This window comes from Pinus tabuliformis, chromosome J, assembly GCF_031772625.1.
Source record: "Pinus tabuliformis cultivar Carrire ecotype Pingquan chromosome J, CPIR1, whole genome shotgun sequence".
Classification (NCBI taxonomy): domain Eukaryota; kingdom Viridiplantae; phylum Streptophyta; class Pinopsida; order Pinales; family Pinaceae; genus Pinus; species Pinus tabuliformis.
In genome coordinates this window covers 1,513,031,987-1,513,048,275 of record NC_142295.1, presented here as the reverse complement: position 1 = coordinate 1,513,048,275, position 16,289 = coordinate 1,513,031,987, and the positions used below count along the sequence as shown (strand labels likewise).

Genomic DNA, 16,289 nt, shown 5'->3' with positions numbered 1-16,289 from the left:
ACTTCGCATACTCAATCCTTGCATTTAACCGTCGTTTCAGTTCCTCCTGTTCCTTCATCTTATCTTGGAAAGTGAAAGGCAGCATGTTGGGGAATACTTTGTTTCAGATTGAAAAAGTGTTGTAGTGTTCTGCGACTTTTTCAAGTTTATGTTATTTATGTCGGCCTTGTCATCTGTAGCTGTTTTTGTATCAAAATTGTCATCTTTGGGCAGTATATCAATTTGGGGATTCGCTGTTTGTACAATATCATCCAGGATTCATAATTGCTGGAAGAGAAACCAAGTGTCAAAGACATCCAGCTTGCGTTGTAGCTTGATTTGTGCATCAGTAAGTTCAGGGTTTTTCATCAAGATTGATGATCTGGGATAAACTTCAACAAGCCCCAGAAGCCGAGAGCACTCTTGCACAAGGAGCTGAGTATGCTACTTTTTACAGGCTACTTGCAGCCAGAATAAAAATGCAGTAAGGTTTGGGTTTGTGTTTTTGCTTGCTCGGCCTTCTTCAAAGCTTCTATTATTGTGTATTTGAAAATTGGATTTGAAGGATATTTTCAGTCAAATAGAGTCAGGGGTTCAAATCTTTATTTGCTGCAAGGTGTTGGTGTAAAATTCAAATGTGAATTCTCTCATTGAAATAGTGTCCAGACTTTTATACTTGAGAGATGACATTGTGATTAATTTGTATAAGGTATTTTCTGTGGTTGTTTGGGAAAGGTTCCAGTTAAAAGAGGTCGTGTTTCCACCTGTGTAAATTGTTGGTTGAGTCTAATCAATAGTGCAGAAAGGGGCTAATTCCCTTTAGTCTCTTTGTTGTACGAATCACCCCGATTATTGCTCTTAATATGTGCACTGTATGTGCTGGACATTAAGTCTCTATTGCAGAGAAAGAAATCAGTTTTGTATATCGCTCATTGATTTATTTGTGTGCTGACCTGGAGCTGTATTGAATGCAACGAAAACTGTGATTTAAGCTGCCTGAATACGTTAGGATGCTGCCTGAAATACATTGAAGCTGTTGTTTTAAATAAGTTCGTATGAGGCCTGAATGGTATACAATCCAAGTTCAAAGAATGCCCATGACATGGTGTTATAATTATTGAAGTTTTGACAACCATCATTTCTAAAGGAGTACTTGAAGGATCCAAACAAGTTTGCAGTTGCTGCTGCCCCAATTATGGCATTGTATTTAAAACTCAGTATAGTGCATTGATTCCGCTGCTGCATAAAGATTTTGGTGAGCTGATTGTAATCCTTTATATTGCACACTGATCATTTGCTGACATTTATAAAGGATATTGCTGTGTACTGTGAGTGGGTATTACTTTTCTGCATTAAGTAGTAGTTTTGATCAGTTTTTAACGCATAAATGGCCAGAATCAGTGAAGTATTAGAGCTCATGAAAACTCTTATACAATCTACTGTTGATGACACATTACAAATCAGCAAAAGATCTCTCTCAGAGAAATTCAGACATGCTTATATAATGCAAAGGAAAAGATTGATTTTTTACAAATTGAATCACAGCTACAGCAAGAAGAGCTACATCAAAATAGACACCATTCTGAACTTGTTTTTGTTCAGAACATTGAGACAACCACCCATCAGCAGCATGTTAATAATGTTACAGTTCATTCAAATAAAGCAGCAGTTGTATATACAGATGCAGAAACTCAGTATGCACTTCCCAAGCCCATCATCAGACCTTGGGAACAGCTTGTCCACAACAAGCACGAAACTGGTCTTGGATATGACAAGGACTTGTCCTTTCATATTCTAGACTATGCCAAGCCCATTCAATTTCAGAGTGCTGGATTCATTCATGACAGTTCACCTGCTTCTCATGACAGTTCAGCTTCAGCTATTCCAGAATCTGCCCCTCTTCCGCAACAACAACAACAACAACAACAACAACAACAGATCGTGAAATGCCAACACTGTCACCGAGTTGGCCATCTGAAAGATCATTGTTTTGATCTTCATCCATGTAAGCACTGCCATAAAACCAGTCATTCTTCACACAGATGCTTCAAAAACAAACGTTCTGCAAGAACAAAGATTCATCTTGGATGGATCGCTTCTTGGCAATGGGCATCAACAGCCAAGAAGATATTCCAAACACATGTCAGAACTTGTTCCAGAGTATTGAACAGTCTTGCAGTTGAGTTTTCTCTATCTTCTCACCTTGTACCTGACAGGGGGGGAAATGATGGTCATCTACAAGCTTCAAAGCCACATCAAGCGAGCCTGAGCCACAACCTGCCACACCAGTTTCAGAGTTGTAGCCAGAGACAAAGATGCCTGAACATGCCTTCAGTTGGCAATCTGGTACACTTCCTCTAGCAGAAGACTCCAGCTTCTTGCCAGTTTTGGAAGAGTTCCAGGAATTACAGAGTTGTTGGTCATCCTTAAACCATCACAGATTAAGAACACTTCCTCTAGCAGAAGACTCCAGCTTCTTGCCAGTTTTGGAAGAGTTCCAGGAATTGCATTAAGCATTCCAGAGTTGTTGGTCATCCTTAAACCATCACAGATTGAGAACACTTCCTCTAGCAAAAAACTTCAGTTTCTTGCCAGTTTTGGAAGAGTTCCGGGAACTGCACTAAGCGTTCCAGTGTTGGTGGTCATCCTTAAACCACCGCCCTTTATACCAACATTTCATAGAGCACATTCAGCCTAGTGCTGCCATGCATTTTTTGCACATTTTGTATTACAGCTCTCTTCTTGGACTCATACATAACCCTTCGGATTAAGGGGGGGAATGTTGGACACCTAATCCTAAATGGTTAGTGTGGAAGTCGAATGGACAAAGCAGTCCAAGAGACCTTGGGATCTGAAACCCAAGAGTCACATATTGTACTATAAATGTATATCTGATGTTAATAAAAAATGTACTGCATGATTTATCTTTCATATCTTTTGTGTTGTCCATGTGTGTTTAACAATCAGAAATCACAAGACAATGAAGGAAAGGGGGAAGTATCTCAAGAACTAACTGATTTACATGTCACTGTGACACAGCTAGCCAGGATATCAGAAGCAAAGGATCCTAGTGGATACAAATGTCATCACACATCAGATAATTCTAATTCAGACAAGGAAATCCAAGAATAGAAGAAGGAAATTAGCTAGCCATCGTCTCCCCATCGCCATCTCAAGGAGAATGGTGAAAGGTTGAAAAAAAGAAATGGAGAAAAGTTTAATCTATTCTCTTCATCTAACTAATTGACTATTTTGTATGAATTTATGATCATCAGTCATTAACTAGATGATGGAATGCCGCAAGCAATGATATCCTTGGATGATAGGACCATTTAGAGGGGTTGGGAGGTAGGTGCTTGAAGTTGTTTGATGGAGGTTAGTTGCATGCACTATTTGTGGATGACGGGTGGAAAGCCCCATATATATATATTTCCACCCCTCATCCTCGAATAATGGGGTTTTCATTATAGTTCAATACCAAAATTTGAGGGCGAAGAGGTCACCGGTTTGAAACCTTCCTCTAATTTGATTTCCTTTTATGGAAATTTCCAATTGAAAAAGGGTGAGGCAGGAAGAGGTCAAGGGATCTGATGAGCCCCAATTTTTGGTAACAATTTGGGCTCATTTGGCCTACTTACCTTGCTCAACCCTTCATCTTTTACCACTTATGCATCATTTCTTAGTATATTCGTGTTATTTGTAGGAAGAAGGGCAGGCATTATTCCTATGTGACTAATACATGATGATTTCAGGTTTTTTGGCATTAAATGGAGCAAAGACCACGCAAATGGGGACAAGGAGACAGCAAAGGTGGCATTGCGGGTTTATAGGGAGGTTGTCCACAGTCTTGAATGACCTCCCTCATGATCTCCACCCCAACTCTGAGCTCCAACAGCTATCTCCACCGAGCTGAAAGGCAGCCAACGGATTCTACAGGAACAGCAGTTCACTTTTAGTTGGACAGCCGAGCTCCACTAATTGAGGAAGCCAGCTTGATCCTCATCATGTATAAATATTGAGGCCGTAGCCTTTGATAGGAGCTTTTTGAACTTTTGAACTACTGTTGCAATTTCTAAGCACGAGCTACAGCTCGGTTTTTTGCTTTTTGTAAGCCAGTTTTGGCATGTTGTTAGACTCATGATTATTTAATAAAGGCAGGCAGCTTTGGATTCAATTCTGAGTTCTTAAGGGAGCTATAGCTCTCAGGTTAGGGCCCAACCTGAGAGCAATAGACCTCCTTTTCCTTGTATTGTTACTTGTCTTTCCTTTCAGCACTTCATTTCTTAGCTTTGACATGCATTTGAAAAACACAGTCTGCTGATTTAATTTCTTTAATGTGATTGAGTAGGATTAGTTTATGGTTAAAGTGCTTTCAGTAGCTTAGATTAGAGTAGGAGGATTATCATTCATTAGAGCTCCAAGAAAAGGTTGACAGTGCACTCACTGCCATCTCTGTTTAGAGATTGGGGGTGTAGACCGTACCAACCACCAAAAAACGCAGTCTTATACGTTCATGCAAGCTGCAACACAATCATTTCAGTCATAGAACCATCCATGCATTCTGATCTTGAGCAATACTTCTTCGTTCCAACACCATGCACGATTTCTCTCCAAAGTTTACATTGTTGTTCGTTGGTTTAATAACACAGTTAGAATAGGTGGATGAATTCTCGGTTTTATGCAAGACATAGAGGATTTGTTTCATTTACACTGCGCAGCATTGTTCTATTATCTTCTTCTTCTTCTCAACCGTGCCCAAGTCGCCTACTCATCCTCTGTTCAGCTCGTTTGCCTTCCAACCCTTCTACTGTTCACGTAGCTCCATCTTTTTGACTTTTCATTGCTTCCACCCTTCTATCCACCAACCAACTGCATGCACTCTCTCTCCATCCCATCTCTCTGTCCCTGAGCCATCACAAGCTCCCTTTTCATCCTACCTATTCACCCATACAGCCCCTCAACTCCTCCATCACCCAAAACTCCAACTGTAGCACATCCTGTAGAAGTTAGCAGACTTCCTGTAGAAATCCCGAGTTTCCTGTAGGATCCCTTGCAGACATCCTGTAGAAGCCTGCAACCTCGGTTGCCAAGCACCTGAACGTTGTGGACTTCCGTGGAATGTTGTTAGAGATCTCCTGGAACCTCTCCTAGCCTTCATGACCTTTTTCCAGCCTTCCTTCCCTCCGAACAACCCCTGCACAGTCAAACCCTAATAAGAAACCAAGTCATAATAACTCCAACCACTTAAGCAAAAATATAAAAACAGTGTTCTCTTCAATGGAAGTAGTTTAAATTCATGCATCTCATATCACTAGAAGTAATGGCATCATTTTTAGGAGTTACATTCCCATCATTGCATTGTAAGGATTAAGCTAGTTAGATTAGGGTTTACTAGGGTTTCCCTGTTTGGTTGGCTTTCAGTTCATTCTTGCAAAGTAGGTTAATTTCCTTTAAGATAGTCTCCGTTCATCATTTAGAAAGCTTCTTCTGAGAACATATAGAAGTTGGCTTGAGCCCTAGCGGACTTGTGCCAGCTGACCAAGTGACAGCTGCGACAAGAGCTAGTACTTGTGCATACATCACCGTCGCTTCCAAGTTTGTTACGAACTACCGGGTTGATAAAATTAGAGATAGGAAGCTCCAGGAGTTGTAGCATTATTGCTACAATACTGGAGCCCACCAGGATCAAACCCCCTCCCTTTAAATTTGTAGGTACATAAGTGCATCTAAACTTATTATTATACTTATATTATAGGTACATAAGTGCATTTAAATTTAGGGTTGGTATACTTATATTATTATATTTAAATTTAATTTAATTTTATTATTATATATATATATATATATGGGATTATATTACATATTTTTTAGTTATAAAAAGGTTATAATAATAAAAAAAGAATAATACAATATCTACGATGTAAATTTTAATGTTTTTATATTTTTATCTATTTATTTTATTGATAATGAAGATGATGATGATGATTAACGTAAGTAAGATTAATGTGGTCTATTGGACCTCAAAAAAGGAGAGTCTAATTGTCATTCTTCAAAATCTTGTTTATGTGATCAAAGAGCAGGGGAAGAAGCGTTCCAATATAGCTATAGTTGGGCTAGCTTAATAAGTCAAGAAGATTGGAGGTCGGCTGATGATAGCCAATTGAGAGCAGATATGGGCAAGAGTTGGGCACTCTAAAGTGAAGTGTTTTTCATCTTCCAACTTCTTAGTATCACAAATCTGACAAATTCTATGGTCCCATTGAGTCTTGGGAGTAGACCACCTCAGAGTCTCACTTTGAAGCTCATGAGAGTTAGTTCTGATCCTAGCGATGTTCATTTTCTTCTTGGTGCTAGTCAACATAGAGAGATAATTCTGGTTATAGAGGGTGGGGTTGATAACCTCCTTATAGTACCTTAGCTTCCTTTTACCCTCCAACTCCTTAGTATCCCATATCTTGTCCTTAAAATTAGAGGTACTCATATTTTTGATACTGTCATTGCTTCCCATAATGATTTCCCCTTAATCCCCCAAAGGTTGAATCAAGATTGAGGGGCTTTTGACTAAAGTTAGAAGCAATTTTTGGAAGCCTTTTGGATTCTATATTGTAATGATTAGATTTAAAAATTAAGTAATGATTAGATTTAAATATTGATTGTTCACGCATAAAAATAAAAAATAAAGATTTTTCAAAAAATTAATATACTTAAAACATTTATATATAAATATTTATATCTAAATTAATATAATTATTTATATATAAATATTTATATCTAAGTTAAAAAATTTATTTATATATATAAAATATGTATGATAAAATAAAAAGTTATTACTATCGATTAAGATTATATTTAAAAAAAAACTCATTAAATGTAGAATCAATTTATGTTAATATAAAGAAATAATAGTTATTTTAAATATTTAATTAAATACTAATGAATATTTAGCCAAATTAATGTTGGCATATTTTTTCCTATTTACTAATGATTAAATTTAAATATTGAATTCTCAGACATAAAAATTTAAAATAAAAATTTTTCAAAAAATAATATACTTAAAACATTTATATATAAATAGAGTTGTTTTAAGTGTGATTTTTTGGAAGCTTTTACGATAGGTTTTTTGGGTCTAATTTCTTTAAAATTCCGTAGGGAATTCACTGAAATCACAAGCTTTATGGGTAATCTTGTGCAATCGAACTGCTGACGGGTTTTCTGCGGTGCTCAATCCATATATATCAAAAAACTAGTTTAAATAACACACATCAAGATTTCACCTCAAATTTTTCCACTAGATTTCGACACCGTAAAGTCCAAAACATCGCACTAAAGACAACTCCATATTTATATCTAAGTTAAAATCTTTATTTATATATTATATCTGATATAAAATATTTAATTTAATAAAACCTTGTTATTATTGATTAGGATTATATTAAAAAAGAATTAATTATGTGTACAATCAGTTTTAACAATATGTTTTTTTTTTTCACTTCTGGTTCACGGATACCCGGGTCAATGGGTAGCCGCTACATCCAGGGTTGTTCAACACTGAGTGGACGCACCCGAAGGCATCAACACCCCTCGGCCTATTTACTGACCTAACCCCAAGAGCTTTCGGGATTCGACCCTGTGACCTCCCATTGGCGAGGCACTTGATTTGACCGATTAAGCTAACTCTTGGGGCTAGGTTTTAACAATATGTTAATATAAAGAACTTGTTATTATTGATTAGGATTATATTAAAAAAGAATTTAATTATGTGTACAATCAATTTTAACAATATGTTAATATAAAGAAATGGTGTAGGAAGAATTGTCTCAAGGGTAAAAAGTGGTCAAAAGTAGTGAGATTGTTTAAAAGTGACTTGAATTCAACAATTTTTTTTTCAAAAAATCTCATCGTAAGAGTGTTTGAATCATGTTTTTGATGGTGGAAATACATTCAACACCATCAAAAATCTCCGGGGCATCCAAAATCTTGAAGTTTGACAATTGTAACCTTGCTAGGTGGTTAGACTACTGCTTACTTATTTTAAATATTTAATTAAATACTTATGGATATTTAGTCTCACACACACACACGCATATATATATATATATATATATATATATATATATATATATATATATATATATATATGGTTAAATAAATGGAAAAAAATGTATAGTGTCCCACAAAGAATGTTTGTTGAAAGCAGGTAAAAACATTCAGATTGTATGTGTCATGCCCCTACACCTGCGGTAGTCTTCCAACCGCTTATAGCGAGGTGCGACACCACCAAACACTTTCTTTTCACCAATACTTGTGTTCGTGGACTACACCTAACATTCAACTTTTCCTGCTTAGTTTGTGTTTCACAACCAAGTATTATTAGTGTGTTCCTTTATAACAATAAATACCCATACACATTCATTAACATCAGCAATTATAAACGAATAAGAAAATTGCACAGTATAAAGGGAGGGGCAACTCCATGCAATATGAGTTTTCCCGATATCAATATATTATATAATCTTCACTTTTACAATGTACAAGTTAAATCTTGGGAAACCCCAAATTTACACTTAGTCAATTTTCACAACTTCAGCAAACTCGGTTGCCCAAATCGTCTGCGCCTCCGCACGATCGCCGCACGACTCTCCAACCCTTCGTTCACCTCGTCACACAATCGTGTCGTTTTCCCAACTTGGGCGTGCCTCCAAGTCGCCACACACGGGCGCCTCCACCCGAGACATACTTCCATTCACAACCAAACACACAAAAAAGCCTTCGTGCACACTTGCATGATGGGCGGGCGCTCACCCGAGTCGCCAAGACACCCACGCCAAGCCGTCGCACAAATCGGGCACCACACGTTCACCGTGCACGCCTTAACCGACCAACGGGCACACCTTGCCCAACACCTTCACCCAACTCCAAGTGCGTTCACCAACTGTGCGGCTAAACCAAGACTTAGCGCATGAGATATGCACCTCACCTCCTCTTGTTTCTGCGCACATGAACTGCGCACTACTTGTGTGAAGTGTTGATCGAATGAATGATGATCGAATGCTCTCCAAAACGCACTCATATGTAGCCATCGCAATGTGTGGGTGGGGCTTTCCCAGTCGACCACCCAACCTTCGTGCGCACACCCCTTAGCCATCATTCAATGCCCAACACATGAGTCGGCCCACCCTCCATTGCAAGTCGGCCTCAAGTATATCGCCAAACGCTCAAGCGGGTATAAACTCCATCGCACTTTCATTTGTATCGCATATCATCGCAAGTATTGTCGCAAGTCTGTCGCACCCGTGTCGCGCCCGTCGCACAACCACCGTGCGCTCCAACTCGTCGCCTACCCGCACGCGCGCCCGGTTCGCCCGGTGCCCAAACGCATCGCACATCCGCAGGACGTTACATCCTCCTCCACTTGAAATCATTGTCATCCTCGACAACACATCATCCTAGTAGCCATCCACCAAGATCATTAATATCCATGATATCAACTCCTCCACATATTGCAACCAACATTGCAATATATGTAGAACCACTGTCTCCACCATGTCTCGCCTCGGCAACCCTCTGTCACCAAGATCACCATACCAAGGTATACACCTCATCGGTATGTCATACATCCGAGATCATCTCAATCCATGACCATCGATCACCCTGTCACAATCTCCACATGCTGCTCTCTGCCATGGAAGGCTGGTCCCTCTATCTCAAGCTACATGCCCACTGCAACATCTTGTGTCGACCTCATCATGTGTCGACCTCATCATGTGTCATCATGTGAACTGCTGCCATGATACTCCAACATAATGCTAACTCATCTCTGCACACTTCGTGACCCCATGTCTGAACTAGTTGGGTAGCTAATCCAACTGTCACGCTCAAACCATGAGAGTGAACATCCTCATGCCATCATCAGTCATTTCTCAAAACATCCCGTCACATCCTCAACTCGATCAAGAATCCATCTCCATATAGGTGTAAGCCATGCTCAGGTCCATGAAGTAGTCCTCATCTCATCTGCAACATGTTGTCCATGATGTTTGGTGTCAATGTGCTGCATGAAATCAGCCGCATCTATCCCAACATCATCATCCATATGTGTATCTCCTCCATATGAAGAGATCATCTCATCAATCTCCAACTCTCGGTGTGCCACATCCAGGTCCATGAAGCAACCTCCATCATATCTGCAATGTGCCATCCCTCAAGTCTGCCATAGAAACAAGTATACACCTGTCTCATCTATCCATGTGCTGCCCATGATCATAGATCAATCAGCTCCCATGTGTCAAAAGTGGTTGAGTCTCAGCTCAACCCATGCCCAAGTGTTGCCACCAAGGCATCATCATCGTTGTAACTCCATTGCTCCAAAGTGTCCCCAAGTCCACCATATATGAAGTTCCCAAAAGTCACAACAATCTCATGTCATCATGAGCTCCATAAGTCATCCCCAACCAACATCCTAGCAAGCATAGAAGTCTTGGCCCAAAGGTCTCTGCAAGATGCCTCAGCTCTCCACGTAGTATAAATGCTCCATAGTCTGCTCACAATTCCATCCAAGTCCATGGCCTTGTTGTACAAGAGTGCACAACCTCTCCATCGGCTCATAAGTAATAAGTCTCCATGTCACACTAGCAAATCCATTTGCACAACATCCCTACCTTGGCACTCCTCATTGGATGCCCATAAGTGACACCTCTACAAGTGCTCCTGCATAATGTCCCTGCATAAGGCTGCCATGCTCCATGTTTCCAACCTGATGTCCATGACTAATTTGCCCATGTAGTCCAACCAAGTAGACCCATCACAACAATTGGTCATCCTCATCCAAGTCTGCAATCTTCGGTCTAGTGAACTCGGTCACCCAACCATATCATCATCATCACGAGTCCCTTCCATCATAGCTCCCCCACTAAAGGTTCCACCAAGACTTGATCTTGGTCTCGGCCATGAGAAGTCCACCCAAGTATCATCATACCTCAAGTGTGTACCTTCCTCCAATCTGTTCATGGGTCATGCCGGGCACTTAGCCAAAGTGGCTAAAGCATGACCCAATCCTCCGCAATGATCATCATGTTCCTCCCTTGTCACGGGCCTTTGCACCTTCTATCATAAGGTCACAAACAACCCCAACAAGTCCTACAACAATCAACAATCCTTGCTTCTCCATACAAGGTCTCATCATAGTCATCCATGGTAAGATGCTCCCTAGCATCGGCAAACTGACTTTGCCCTTCCCTGTATACGGTCCATCTAGCAAATGCTCAAATGAAACACAAGTATCAATAGTACTTACATCATCATCATGAGGTTCCTCCATATGAGTATCCTCATCCATCCATGTCTGCAAACTGCATGATCCTGGCCCAACTTGATCAATCTCAAGTTCACCCTCCATCGTTGTCACATTTGCAACATCCTCAATCATCACGGCTTCCTCTTCCCTGTCAGCACAATCTGTAACTTCATCTTGCTGCATTGTCCAACCAAGTTGAAGAAGTTTGTCTTCAACATTCTTTTCCAAGACTTCAAGTTCCTTTCGAATCTGGTGATTCTCTTCTTTCAACCGCTTCAACCTGTATAAGGTAAGCAATAGCTTCCCTTCGCATTCTTCCAAACCTGCCATGCCTTGTCGTTCAGCTTGGCCCAAGCACTAAGCTTCACCCCTGCTAAACCTGTTTCACTATTACCAGCTTCACCAAGTTCCTTGCAACCATGAACCGGCCCTTGTTCCACTTCTATGTGAAACTAGCTTCCTTCACCTGCAAGTACCTGCTTCCACTGTCATTAGATGTCAAGCTTCCAAGTGTACCCACACCTGCACTTCGTCACGAGCAACCCTGCTCTAACACCGGCTCCAACTGAGCTCTGATACCAACTTCACTTCAGTGAAGTTGTGTAGCAGCTTCAACCAGGATATCAGCTCTGATACCAACTATCACGCCCCTACACCTGCGGTAGTATTCCAACCGCTTATAGCGAGGTGCGGCACCAACGAACACTTTCTTTTCACCAATACTTATGTTCGTGGACTACGCCTAACATTCAACTTTTCCTACTTAGTTTGTGTTTCGCAACCAAGTATTATTAGTGTGTTTCTTTATACCAATGAATACCCATACACATTCATTAACATCAACAATTATAAACGAAGAAGACAATTGCACAGTATAAAGGGAGGGGCAACTCCCTGCAATATGAGTCTGCCCGATATCAATATATTATACAATCTTCACTTTTACAATGTACAAGTTAAATCTTGGGAAACCCAAAATTTACACTTAGTCAATTTTCACAACTTTGGCAAACTCGGTTGCCCAGCTCGTCGGCGCCTCCGCACGGTCGCCGCACGACTCTCCAACCCTTCGTTCACCTCGTCGCACAATCGTGTCGTTTTCCCAACTTGGGCGCGTCTCCAAGTCGCCACACAGGGGCACCTCCACCCGAGACACTTCCGTTCACAACTTAACACACCAACAAGCCTTCGTGCATACTTGCACGATGGGCAGGTCCTCACCTGAGTCGCCAAGACACCCACGCCAAGCCGTCACACAAATCGGGCGCCACACATTCACCGTGCATGCCTTAACCGACCAACGGGCACACCTTGCCCAACACCTTCACCCAACTCCAAGTGCGTTCACCAACCGTGCGACTAAACCAAGACTTAGCGCATGAGATATGCGCCTCACCTCCTCTTGTTTCTGCGCACTTGAACTGCACACTACTTGTGTGAAGTGTTGATCGAATGAATGATGATCAAATGCTCTCCAAAACGCACTCATATGTAGCCATCGCATTGTGTGGGTAGGGCTTGCCCAACCGACCACCCAACCTTCGTGCGAACACCCCTTAGCCATCGTTCAACACCCAACACATGAGTTGGCCCGCCCTCCATTGCAAGTCGGCCTCAAGTATATCGCCAAATGCTCCAAGCGGGTATAAACTCCATCGCACTTTCATTTGTATCGCATATCGTTGCAAGTATTGTCGCAAGTCTGTCGCACCCGTGTCGCGCCCGTCGCACAGCCACTGTGCGCTCCAACTCGTCGCTTACCAGCACACGCGCCCAGTTCGCCCGGTGCCCAAATGCGTCGCACATCCGCAAGACGTTACAGTATGAGATTCAAAAGTCCTTGTAGACTAGTTTAATGGAAGAGTTGTCTTAAGAATCCTTCATTTAGAATTGTGGGAAAGGAAAATCTTCTAGCTATAGGAGCAATATAATGAGCAATATAAAGATGTGCAAATTTTTCATACATAGAGTGAAAATAATGCTTTGGGGTGTGTTATCCAAGAAGCTGTGCTATTAGATCTTGGGTTAGTATCCATCTTGGAAGTGTCTAATAGTAATGCGTTATCTATTTTGTCTTTTAAACTATTTGATCTTGTTCAAATAAGATTTAGTTAAGTTTCATGATATGTTTAAGATATAAGATATATCTGGCATTTTGTTCTTGATTTCCTATGGAATATCACAAGTGTTTTTTTTTCTCTGATTGGCTAAGAGTTTATTTTCCTCAAAAGTAAGGAAAACCCAAGAGCATATAGCACTAGAAAAACCTGTCCCTTATAGACTACTAGCTAATAATTCTCGGTAATGTAATTTACCTTAAATAATAGTAATAAAAATATCCCTATTATTTATTTGGCAACTAAATTATAATAAATTTTTTAACTATGTAAAAATAGTAATAATAAAAAATAAAAACATTTCCCATATCAATTTTTTTATTATGTTCTAATGATCTTTATATTATGAATTATGTTATGAATTGACCGTAAAATCATATATATATTAAGTAAAACATATTTGACAAACCATACTTATTAGATACCATTGATTTTCTTCTTTCCTTGGCAACTTTACCTTTGGCCGTAGTCTACAAATTATGCATTTTGCCCTGAAAAGTTGTGGAAATTTCGGTCATATTTTGAAAAAATCTGGCAGGAATTTTTGTAAATTCAATTAAACACTGTAAAAATTCATAATTTTAGGTGGATGGTGCTGAATCTATTTCTACCATCAAAAACATGATTCAAATACGACATCTTCAAGATTTTTTTAATTTTTTTACCTAAATTCCAGCTACTTTTAACTGTTAAAACAATTACTCCAATTCCATATATTAATCAACTTTCCGCAAAAGAGAGACATCTACTCCCGAGATTCTTGTCTTATAAAAGGGCGACCAGAATTCTTGTCAGTTTCATGGCAGATTGAAAATGTCGACAATGTGGCGGTATTAGTGAACAAAATATCTTTAATTTTATGAAGGTCGTCATACCTTTCTATTGGGCAGTGTGTGCGTATGAAACTTACGAAGTTAGTTACTTTTATTTATTTATTTGAAAATGCGGTTCCTCCGGCTGGTTTACAGGTGCAGAGTTACGGTCAATCACATCATTTTACAGTATACTTTCGAACATAAACTCGGGAGGCCGTAGTCTAACTAGCTGCAGGAATAGCTTTGAAATTTATGGAAATTTTTGTAGTAACATTCGGCAAGGATTTTTGTAATTAAAGTTGTTAAATTTCAAAATTTTAGGTGTTCTAAATGTTTTTATGGTGTTGAATCTATTTTCACCATCAAAAACACGATTCAATGGTGTTGAATCTATTTTCACCATAAAAACACGATTCAAACACTGCTTTTACAAAAAAATTTGAATTTTTTCCCGGATTCCGATAATTCCTCTGCCTCGATAGATGACTCCAGTTAGGTGTGCCAGATCCAATTCTTGTTATATATAGATGTGACAAGCCTGTGGAGTACCTCATTCGTTGTGGGTGGCTAATTTGCTAGCAATGGCGAATTTGTTGTATTCTGAGCGGCCAGTGCTGGAAGGTGCTGAGTTTTTTATAAGATTTTCCTTTCCTATCCTACTTGCATTGGCGGTGTCATGCCCATTCTTGTTCCAAGTGAGAAAACGGAGGTTGCCACCGGTGCCGTTTCCGTTGCCGATCTTTGGAAACCTACACCTCCTGCTCGGACACCTTCCACACCAAGCCCTAGCAACTCTCTCTCTCAAATGGGGGCCTCTCATGTCTCTGCGCCTGGGGTCCTCTGCCCTCACCCTAGTCGTCTCCTCCGCAGATATGGCCAAGGAATTTCTCAAGAATAATGATCGCCTTTTCGCTGGAAGACCTCAATCCATGGCTGCTAAGTATTTGTCGTATAATTTCTCTAACGTGCGCTATGCTCCGTAGGGTGCTTACTGGAAACAAAAGCGTAAGATCTGCGTTTTACAGTTGCTGAGCTCCAAACGCTTGGATTCCTTCCGCTTCATAAGAGAGGAGGAAGTGTGTAGTATGATTCATTCTATTATTGAAGACAGTGAGGGCTCTCATGTTCCCGTAAGCATTAGCAAAGCTGTGTCAACACTTGCGACTTCTATTATCTGCAGGATGGCCTTCGGCAGAAAGTATTCGGACCAACGGTCAATTGAGAGCATCAAAGAAAGTTTTCTGTTAGCCGGTACTTTCAATATCGCAGATTATATACCATATTTGGCGTGGCTGGATTTGCAAGGTTTGGGACGGCGATTTAAGAGAATACACAAGACGGTAGACCATTTCTTCAACAATGTGATAGAGGAACACGTTGCGCGGAATGACCCAACGTCACCCCTGATCTTGTGGACGTTTTGCTTGCAATCTGTGCAGATACTGATACGGAATTCCAAATTAAACGAAAACATATTAAAGGCGTCATTGGAATGGAGCGTATGATACAAGAATATGATCTGCCTTGTCTCGTTAATTTACAAGCTGTGGTGAAAGAAACGCTTAGACTCCACCCACCACGGCCTCTTGCCATTCTCCATTTATCTTTGGAGGATTGCAGTGTATCGGGCTATGAAATCCCTGGTGGCACTTGCGTTCTGCTCAACCTTTGGGCGATTGGGAGGAATCCAAAGTCGTGGGAGGATGCAGAAAGTTTCAAGCCAGAGAGGTTCATGCAGGAAAAAACTGGGGCGGAAGAGGTGGATGTAAATGTTCAGAACTTTGAGTGGATTCCATTTGGAGCGGGACGGAGAGGATGCCCCGGACAGCAATTGGGAATGCTGGTTGTAGAGTTTGGGATGGAGCAGCTGTTGCACTGTTTCAACTGGAGGCTCCCGGGGAAGATGAATGGGTAGGAGTTGGATATGAGTGAAAGGTTTAATGGACTGACACTGCCCCGGGCTTATGAACTCGTGGCTGTTCCAACTCCTCGACTCTCTGTACTCTGATTTTATGTTGACGTTCCGAACGGTCTTCCTTGGTTTCAATAAAATAGACACATGTTTATCGTGTTTGGTTTAGGTTA

At 40.5% G+C, this 16,289-nt stretch overlaps 1 pseudogene; it reads left to right on the top strand.

Moving 5' to 3' along the window:
- The first annotated feature begins 14,785 nt into the window (after positions 1 to 14,785).
- LOC149233225 (cytochrome P450 71AU50 pseudogene) lies at positions 14,786 to 16,212 on the top strand (annotated as a pseudogene).
- The last annotated feature ends 77 nt before the right edge of the window (positions 16,213 to 16,289 follow it).